The sequence below is a fragment of the Manis javanica genome, chromosome 3, assembly GCF_040802235.1.
Source record: "Manis javanica isolate MJ-LG chromosome 3, MJ_LKY, whole genome shotgun sequence".
NCBI classification, from domain to species: Eukaryota; Metazoa; Chordata; class Mammalia; order Pholidota; family Manidae; genus Manis; species Manis javanica.
The window spans coordinates 102,792,168-102,803,457 of NC_133158.1; positions in this window are offsets into that span (position 1 = coordinate 102,792,168).

The following is an 11,290-nucleotide window of genomic DNA, read 5'->3' on the forward strand; positions in this document are numbered from 1 at the left end:
TGTTTATTTGAAGACATCTAGAAAATAATCAAACAGGATGGTTATATCAAGTAGTTAAAGGCATATTTACACTTCAATGTTGACTGAGATTTTGTGGAAATTCTTTCCAAGAAACTGAGACTTTATCTAAGAATTTTATTACCAGGAGGAGACAGATATGGGAAAATGGGAAATGAGGTTAGTAGGCTTGGAGACAACTTGGGACAACACATAAGGAGGCAGCAAGCATGTCACCGAAAGCACATTTGCAATAACCATAAATGTTGTTAGATGATATAACAAAAGCAGAATTATTTCTCTTCTTCCCCAAATCACTTCTCTCAATCCCAATAATCAGCACCACAACATACCAAAACATTCAAACAAAAATTGTAAGATTTATCTTTTCTTCTTTTCATTCCTTTAGATCCCACACAAATAGGTAATATTAACTCATTCATGTTCCAAACCATCACCACCTCTCACTTGTATGAATGCAACATCCACACTTGAGAGCTTCTTGCCACTATCTTTGCACTTCAGTCATTCTGCACCCTGATTTGTGATTTGTCTCTCCCTTTGTCCACTGTAGCCAACCTCACTGGTTCTTACAGAGCTGAAATTTGTTTCTGTTGCTTATCATTTGACTTTTCACTTAGTTAAGGTGTCTTTTGTAAAAACAGTATTATTTAATTTCATTTCATCAAATCCATCAATCCTTTTTTATCACTGCCTGTGAATTTTTAAATCTTGCTAAGGATAGGCATTCCATATCACAGGCTTAAAAAAATTAGTCTAAAATTGTGACCCCTTTATGATTAGCTTTTCTTCTCAACAATTCAGTTGATTTACATCCCATAAATTAAGTGTATATTTCTATGATTTTTAGTAAATTTACAAAGTTTGCACCACCACCACAACCTGATAATAGAACATTTCATCATCCTAAAAGATACCTCATGCACAATTCTAGTCAATCTCCATTTCTAACCTCAGTCCCCACTAATCTGGATGTGGTTGCTATAAATTTTCTTTTTAGGGATATTTCATATAAATGAGTAATAAAATATATAGTGTTTGGGTCTAACATAATGTTTCTGAGGCCCAAATCTTTAATCTGTTCTTTTTATCACTGATTAGTATTCCATTTTATAGATACATTACATTTTTGTTTAATTTACTAGCTGATAGATTTTTGGGTTCTTTGTATTTTTAGCTATTATGACTAATGTTGCTATTAATAGTTGCATACGAGTCTTTTTCATTTCTCTTGGGCAAATATGTAAGAGTAGAATCACTAAGTCATATTGTAAGTTTATGTTTAACTTCTTTAGAAACTGCCAACTTTTTTCAAACCTCTATTTAACTTTATATTCCCACTATCACTATCACTGTTCCACTTTCTCTACATCTTTGCCTACATTTGTTATTTTCCTTCTTTTTGATTAAAGCCATTTGGAGTAAGTGTGATTTTACTGTATATTTTTATAATGATCAATGAGGTTGACTCTTTTCATGTGTTTATTGGACATTCTTATGTACTATTTAGAGAAATGTCTAAATATTTCATCCATTTTAATTGAATATTTGTCTTCTTATTGATTTGTAAGAGTTCTTTCTTTGTTCATCTTCTGAATACAAGCTTTTTCTCATATATATAATTTCAAACATTTTCTCCCATTCTGTGGTTTATGTTTTAATTTTATCACTCATGTTTTTTGAAGTACAAATGTTTTAATATTAAGCTCCCATTTTATTCTTGTTGTGGTTATTGTTTTTTGGATATTGTTTTGATACCATATCTAAGAACTCTTTGCCTAACACAAGGTCTTGAATATTTTCATTTGTGTTTTCTTCTAGAAGTGTTATGGTTTAGCTCTTATATTTAACTCTACTATCCATTTTGAATATATTTTGAGGGTATAGTGTGAAGAGAGGATATAAATTTATTCTAGTTGTGAGTAATCAGTTTTCTCAGCATTTTTTGATGAAATGGTGTGGGTAAAATTGAAACATTTCCAGAATTTCTCGCCTGGCTTTGGTGCATCTGCATATCAACAGGTGTTCAGAGGTGTAAAGAAGTATGGCTTTAGTGCATTTGCATCTTTCCTCAGGGGTGGAGAAGTTCATCTCCATATCAGTGGGTAGTTACCTGGGCAACAGAGGGCTTATCTGGACCTGAGAGGTGAGGGGAGGGCCGGTGTTGTGGCTGCTTGAGCAGGAGAGAGAGATGGGCAGGACTGCAGTTTTGTAAGCAATAAAAGGGTTTTAAACTTCATTTCTCCCTTTGTCTGATTTTGGTTTTTAGAGGTATTTCACTCCTGGATTTCCTTTCCTTGGACTTACAATTGGCGTAGTTGGCAGGATTCCTGCGAACCCGAAACCTGTCATAATGGGTGCGACCTTTGGGAGGGCTGCCCCTAGAAATGATGGGGAGAAGCGGCGCTCGCGCCAAGGGACATGTATCTACACTGGTGTGGTTGTGGAGGCACCACCACTGCTGCTGGCCACCCCAACCCTGGCCCATGGCCCGAGCCTAAGGCTACTGCTTCTGCCACTGCTGCTGCTCTTGCTGCCGACCGGAGCCTGGCCACAACCATGGAAAGGAGCAGAGGTCTGGGTCACCTTGATAGAGAAGCAACTGGCTGCTGTGTACCACACCTTGCTGGCTACAGAGCCCATTGCCAGAACAGCTCTGACCAAGGTAATAACCTCCTATCCCATTGCAGGATGGGAGCAAGACTGGACCCAAATACCATGGAGTGGTGTGGCACAGACACCTCAAAAGACAATGTGAGCCCATTGGTGTGGCTTATCTTTCACCTTCGAAGAGGTCAGTTGAGCCCGAAAGGAGTGCCCTGCATGTTGTGCAGATCAGCAAACCACCAAGAAGGGCCTAGAGCATCTCTATATAGCCCATGGCTGGTCGCCGATTACTGAGAGCGATCGAGGTACCCACTTTTTTGGACATGTGTTGCAAGGATGGGTGCAGCAATTAGGAGTAAAATGGACATGACCCTGGACATTTCAACACATGGATCAGCGATGGCTGGCTCCTCTGGCACCTTGGAGAAAAGACCTGGAAGCTGGCCTTCTGTATATTCCTGTAATGAGAGCAAATTGGTGCCCGACAATCACAGTTATTTGCTTCTACAGTCTTTGTGTCCTGGATGTGCCCCCTGGCTGCAGCTGCTGCTTGATGGCAGGAATGGACAAGCTTTGGACTTAACCTGCATGGGACTTTGAACCTAGCTGAATCCTCTGGCTTGAGAATTATGATTGTGTTGCTGTTGTCAAGAAAATAATGTTTAGAGAGAGACTTGATTTTGTCTAATGTTTGGTAAAAGTTTTGTGAGCAATCTAGCATGATTGTTAGGAATAAGTAAACGAGTGTAGAAATGTATTTTGTGCTTAGTGAGAGATTGTGCTATAAAGTACACTTACTTAATTTGCATAGGCTGAATCCTCTGGTTTAAGGATTATCAAGATTTAATTGCTGTTGCTATTGCATGTTACTAGATTGGTCGGAAGAAGGGGATCAAGTAAATTGTAAGATGAGATTTCTGGAGGGGTAGACTGTGGGTAAAATTGAAACATTTTCAGAATTTCTTGCCTGGCTTTGGTCATCTGCATATCAATAGGCATTCAGAGGTGGAAAGAAGTATGGCTTTAGTTCATTTGCATCTTTCCTCAGGGGTGGAGAAGTTCATCTCCATATCAGTGGGTAATTACATGGGCAACGGAAGGTACCTGGGAGGTGAGGGGAAGGGCCAGTGTTGTGGCTGCTTGAGCAGGAGAGATGGGCTGGACTGCAGTTTTGTAAGCAATAAACAGGTTTTAAATTTTATTTCTCCCTTTGACTGATATTGGTTTTTAGAGGTATTTTGCCCTGGGATTTCCTTTCCCTGGACTTACATATATATTAGATCCTCTGCATTTCCACATAAATTTTAGCACGAGCTTGTTAATTACTACAAAAATCTATAATGAGAATGTGACAGAGATTGTGTTGAATTCATAGATCAGTGAGGAAAATTGGCATCTTAGCAGTATTGAGTCTTTTATACATATGCATGAAATACTTCTCCATTTATTTAGAATTCCTTTAATTTCTTTGGGCAGTATTTTATAACTGTCAGTATAGAAGGTTTCTACTTTTGATAAATATATTCCTTGGGTTTTCTTGAAACCTATTTTGAATGGAATTATTTTCTTAATTTCAAGTTAATTTCTTGTGTATAGAAAGAGAAAATTCCATTTTCAAGCTTGATAAATCTATTCTCACATAAATATTTTTGTGGAAGAGCAATGTGTTATAGGAAGAAACAGATTTTTCTAGTCACACAAGCATATTCTGTCATTATCTATGGAACATTGATTAAGTTATGATATTTGGGCCATTTATAGTTATTTACCTTAGAGTATAAGAAAAATCTCTACCTTACAAAGATTCACAAAGTATTTCTTGTGACAAACTTTGTAGAGCTTCTTGCCTCCTTTCTAATAGGCAGTTAATTAAATGCTGAAAAAATTATCTTCTATGTATCTCTGATGGAAATAATTATTTTAAATAAGTAGAATGAATATTTATTTCCTGAAGAATATATCTCAGCCAACTTTAGATATGCTAAATTCTATATTTTAATAAAACATGTACATATGTAATCTAAAATTGATATATTTATATTAATATATAAAACATGTTCATATACAACTTATAAACGTGTGTGTGTGTGTGTGTGTGTGTGTGTGAGACAGGAGCTCAGAAATTGAGGGTGGATATTAATCCTGTTGAACAAAGCAGCTTTTTGTTTAACTGAACAGAGGCAAGGGTTTATACAGAAGAGGACAAGGCACGCTCATAATGGCAGTGTCATCACAGATGGTGAAGTGGTCCTGATTTCAAAACTAATAAGGAGAAAATAATGACTTTTTATGTAATTGGCATTCACACGTTAAGCATTCCTAAATTCAGTTTTGCCATTATAAGGTTTGCCTTTATTTTTCTTTTACATTAACTAAATAATTAGGTAATTTTTAAATGTCAAGTAACTTAAATTTCTCATTGGCATAAAGTTTAACTCACTGTGTAGATTTCTGTGTTTTTTTTCATTATTTTTTATTGTTTAATTGCGGAGGTTAGCCATAGATAAATTAGTCATGATGGTTCAAATAAAGATCAGTAGATTATAACTTCCTAGGACTTTGCACATTAAACTGACCCCTATAATTTCTCTAGATTGAACTAGTTATTTTAGCTGGATAGAGAATAAAAATAAAATTGACACACCATTTGTAAGTTAATTAGGTGATATTTCTCAATATTTGAATGTATAGACATCATAGGGAGAAATAAATAATGATTACTATTTTTACTTAAAGGAGAATACCCCATTGTCTTACTATATTAAATAGCTTTACTTAGATATAATCAGCTACTTTGTTCACATAAAATTCTTAGTAAAATCATATATTTCATTAGTATATTTATTTTCACAAATTTTCTTATGAAGTTTTTAAAAGGCTAATAATTTGTTGAAAAAGCAGTAGCATCTTAACAGAGTTTTGTCCATTCTAGTCTGAGGTACTAAAGTGAAATTTTGACCTATCTGAGAGTCTGTCAGCAAAAGAGACTCAAGCACTCTGTATTCCCAGGAATTCAACCTTGGTGGAGCTCATGCATCTAGAGGTATCGGTTTGTGTTAAGGAAGTAATTACAAGTATTGAAGCCAAATCCATAAATCACTATGTGGCAAGAACTCTGGTTTCCTTTGGTGTCCTCCTTAAATGAATGCAATCTCAATAGCAGTTGATATTCCCTAAACTGCTCTTGCAAATGGTTATTACACTTGAACTCTGAAGACTAAGAAGCAATTTGTATTCTCTGATGGGCTTCTGTCTTTGAGATGCCCTTCCCCTTGTGATCCAAATGAAATGTCAGTGTTGAACCTTTGGTTCAGTCACATTCATGAAGGTGGCAAAAATAATCCTATATTTTACATCTCTACAATAGTGCATTTCAAAAACACCTGCATACACCTCAGATATTTGTGAAGGTATATAGTATACAAATAAGTTTTAGAAGTTTTTCTCCTTTTGCTTACTTTGCTATCCAATATAAACTATTATCTCATTTTCCCTTGTAGCTACTTACTCCTCCTGACTTTTTCTTTCATGTTTCACTTAATTCTAAACAAAAACTGGACAATCAGTAGAAATAAGTTTATGAGAGGCAGTATAGTTTAGTTGGAGGTATTATAAGTTTTATAAACTATGAAGTAAAATAGACTTGTGCTCAGACCCAGTTTTAGCACCAAGTAGAGTGTGGGCTTGCCTTTCATTATCTCAGCATGTGTTAACTATTATAACTTGTGCATTAAATGGATGATTAGACATCATTCTTAGTTCAAGACAGAATAATATAAGATTTGATTAATCAGGAAAGGTAAATAACTACATGTTGAAGACCACTTGCATGTGTCATTACTCCAAAATAATCACTTGGTAGAAATATTTTCATAAGAAAATCTGTTTGAAAAAAACATTAAACATATATTTTTCAGTGAAGTATTTCATTACACTGACCTGAACTTTTTACTAAAATTAAATTTATAAATCACAAAAGTAATCTCCTGCTCTATTTAAACTCAAATATTCATATTTGAGATAAAGTTGTACATAGGAATAGACAACATTAACAGATAGATAAATAGATGTGATAGATGGTGTAATGACAGAAAAATATATATTGTGGCTACATTCCTTTCAACACAAATAAAGGTCACACTTTCTTTAAGTATCACTCCTTTTCCTTAAGCTCTTCCTGGAAAATTTGTCCTCTGTCATTAAGGCTAAAGAAAAAAGGCTTAAATCAGTAACTACTCTGAGGTGTTTGGATTTTAAATAGAAAAACATATGGAATGGAATTTCTGTAAGGATAAAAGAAGTGAAACTATCAGGACAAAATCATAATTATAGAAGCCCCTTTTTATCACTAATAATAAATAGGTACTATGCTATACACATTGTGCTATTTCAATAATGACCAATAAGGTATCTAATCATCACATACAGATTAGAAAACATCAAGTGTAACTGCAAGGAGAAAATGCCAGGCAAATACCTTTGAGTCAAAAGGAGAAATAAAGTTTCTTACACTCAGTTGTCCACTTTTGCTCCCCCTTGGGTCTAGTGACCAGGCTGCTGAAGAGCCCCTGACTTAAGCTCTCTGGTCCAGATAAGCCCTTGTTCTTGTAATTACTAATTCATACGGAGATTGCCCACTTTTCTCTACCCCCTGGAAACACCTATTGTATAGAAATGTGCTAAAGCCAGGAGAGAGATTCTAGAAATAATACAATTTAACCCAAAGGCCACCCCTTCAGTACTCAAGGCTTCTTGTCTCACAATCTACTCTTTCCCCATCTTCCACAATGGCCCAAGTGCAAGAAAACAGGAGCATTGTGACCAAACTAATAACATAAAATCATGATAATCCTCATGCCAGAGGATTCACTTAAATTCAAAGTCCTAGGCAGATTAAATCCATAGCTTGCCCATTCCACATATTATGAACTAAATACTGAGTGTCTCCTAATAGACCATACTTAAGAGAATTTTATCTTTGCATACTTAGTAATATATGAAAATTCGTTTTCACTACATAAAAATATGAGTAGTATTGGAATATAAATCAATTGTATATTTTCATGAGTCCATGTTGATATATATGACCCTAGTCTAATCATCAGAAAATCATCAGACAAGTCCCAATTAAGAGGCATGACATAAAACATCTTGCCAATACTCCCCAAACTGTCAATTTCTTTGAAAACAAAGAATGTCTAATAAACAACGAAAGCCAAGAGGTTTGTAAGGACATGATGAATAAATGTATGTAATATCATGGATGGAATTAAGAAACAAGAATGGGACATTCATTAAAAACCAATAAAATCTGAATGAAGTATACATTTTAAATAATAATGTAGTAATTTTTGTTTCACTTATTTTAACAAATGTACTGTATTTTTTGTAAGATAGTTAATAATAAAGTAAACTGGATCTAACATATATGGGAACTCTCTATACACTATCTTTGCCAGTTTTCAGTAAATTTAACACTGCTGTAAAATTTTTAAAAATTTAGAAACATTGACATGTAAATTAAAACTGAGGGGAAGAGGAAACAAGGACAGCCAGTACAATAGAGCCAAGCCTGTGTTTGGTACACATACTCATACCATGCAGTCGAACATATGTGCTAGATTCGGGAAACAATATTCAGTCAATTATGTCTGGCAATGAGAACTATAGGATCAGTTGCAAGGTTGAGTGCCCAAAAGGAAAACTAAACATAACAAAACAAAATTCTTCAGGGAAATAACACAAATACCCTCTATTAAAGATGTACTGAAAGTATTCACTTAGTTTCATATAGAGGAAATAAAATGATGTAATAAACATCATAGTCATCAAATCTTTATGGTAAATAAATACACATTCCTTTGTACTATCATTTGGATTTTTGACATATACATATAATAAACCACAATTAAGAATGATTCACTTCTGAAGTGAAAATATCTTGATATTATTTTCTAATTATAAATATATTACATGAAATGCAGTAAAAGAGAAAGGAAATAATCACCCACACACCCACATCTGATAGTTGAGAGAAAATTTAATAGGTTTGACCCACCAGAATTTATTTACGTGCTTAAATTTTAAGTAAAAATAATATTTTGGAAAACAGTGATTTTGCACATACTTTTGCACGATGATTTTTTACCTTATATCAAATGGGCTTCTTTTCCTGTCCATGCATAGATCTTCATCTATCATTTTAATATTTTTATTTTGATCATTTAACCTTCTAATTACATGAATATGCTACATTTAGGGAAAAACCCCTCCAAACGAATATTTAGGTTATTTTCAGTATATTATTAATTATATTCTTTGGGAATGAATATTCATTAAGATACATTTTTTCAATTTATGAATGCTTCTGGGGGAAAAAGACCCAACATTACAATTTATTATTTAAAGAGGAAGTATTTTTGTAATGCCTGCAAATTTTCCTCTAAAAATTGCCTGTTTCTGGAACTCTGGCTAACACTGTGTCTTCACTCTTTAAATAATGTTACCAATCTTTTCCAATGAAAATAATACATCAGTGTTGTATATGCTTTGTCTTTTCAGTAAACTTAAGAATGACTGCATTCCTCTAGAATCTTCATTAACAATATATTTTTAAAAATTCGTTGTATAGAGGCTAGAAATAATTAGAAGATATTAATTCTTTGTAGAAAAAAATACGAAAACATTTTCAGTTTAAATTATTCTAAATTAATTTAAAACCTGGAGAAATAAGCTGTGGTGTTAGTGGCAGAAGCATTGCTTTAAAAACGTTGCATTGCTTTACTATAAATTTTTTTTAGGTGCTGGCAAATCTGAAGGACCTGAAAGCTCTTACGGATTGTAAACACAAATCACAGGCCAAGGATACAGGTAATAAAATCTCTAACAGTTGATCCATTGATTCTGCCCACTCAGGTGGAAATCAATTCTTTGTAAATGAATATGGTTCTGAATTTATATAGGAGACCAGAGCATGTAGTGAGCAGATGGCGTCACTCTGCTGCTAAAGCCTATTTGGGGATGACATTATCTGGCAGGCAAATTTGTAAGTATGGTTAAAAAAAAAGATGATACATTAGTTAACTCATTTGGCCTCTACCTCTTTTTTCTCAAAATGTTAAGTTTTAAATTATCTGCAACACAGGAAAAGATTTTCAGCCAAGGGAACTATACATTGCGAACGATTAACTGCATGTAGTAATCCAAATGTGTGCGATACGAAGTGCGTGAAGCAGTTTCAGGAACTATAAAGTGGCATTAAAACTAAGTCAGATGGAATCATGCACCCAGAAACTCTCATGTGTTAGTTAAGGTGTAAGTAAAAAGCGAAAACTGAAAACCAAAATAAAACCAAAAAACAAACAAACAAAACAAAAAACTAAGTTCCTTATTAAGGGAGAGAAGAGCAGTGACAGAATTATTTTACAGGGTGAGTTCATTTACATGCTATTGATTTCACACCTGATTCATTTTCATGCTATTTTTAGATATCCAATCTATCTTTCTCATGTGGAAAAAAATGCAATTTTAAAAGATACAAATTTATGGTACATATTTATTTCATATTCATAGACTATGTAATGGTATGTAGTCTATCTTGTATTTATGAATTTAAAATAGAAATTTTACCTTAAAATTATTGTAACATAAATAACATTGCATTTCTTAACACAGCTGTATTTTTTACTAAATTTGACAAATTAGTTTTTATACACTATAAAATATGGTGGTTAAATCACTTTGTTATTTAATTTATTCGTTCAGCTTGGAAAAATCATATTGCTTCCTTACCTTATTTATATTAATATTTTTATCTTTTTTCATAAGCAGCCTTCTCTCAAATATGAGGCATCTCCCAATTTACTTTAACAAATAATGTCTCACACACCTCAAATTAAGCTCATGTGTCTCAGCCTCCCCAGGAGAGGAGAAAAAAGTTCTCAGCAGGGCTGAAAATTAGTTATTCGGCTCTGCTCCACATGCCAGAAACTGTGCTGAGTGCTTGATACAGGTCACGTGTGTATTATACTCCAGGAAACCTGGGCGATGCTACTTCAATCCTTCTGCCACTTTAAAATACATGGGCTTGACGATTCTTCAATAGTAGATCATGGTGCACCAAAGACTGGGCCATTTCCTTCCTAACAGTGTATTTTCATAAATTTCAAACAGGGAAATGAACTTAGGAGATATTTTTAAGGATTTGTATCTTGGTCAATGTCATAAAATTCGCTACATCATATTTCTATAAACAATACACAAAAGCCAGCCCCAAATTAGAAGAGATAAGAAGTATTTGGATTTCATCAATATCAGAAATAAAGGAAGGTCACCATACTAAGAGACAGACTGCCCAGTCCCACCAGAAAATACGGTTTTAAATGGACCTTTTGTTTATCTCTAACATCAAATGTGGAATGTTAGGAGTAGATCTTCATTTCTATCTGATGCATGAAAATATTAAAGAAAAGGCATCAGATAGATAGAAAGGGTTGGAAACCTATGACATTACTGTCTGGTTAGTATTTTATCTTAAGATTACATAAGTGTATGTTTTAATTATGATGATTTAACTTGATGCAATATAAAAGGGACTTGCTAATTTTGTTCTTGACAGATCTTTCACGAAAGAGGATCATAGTTGTAAATAAAAATATATGAATGT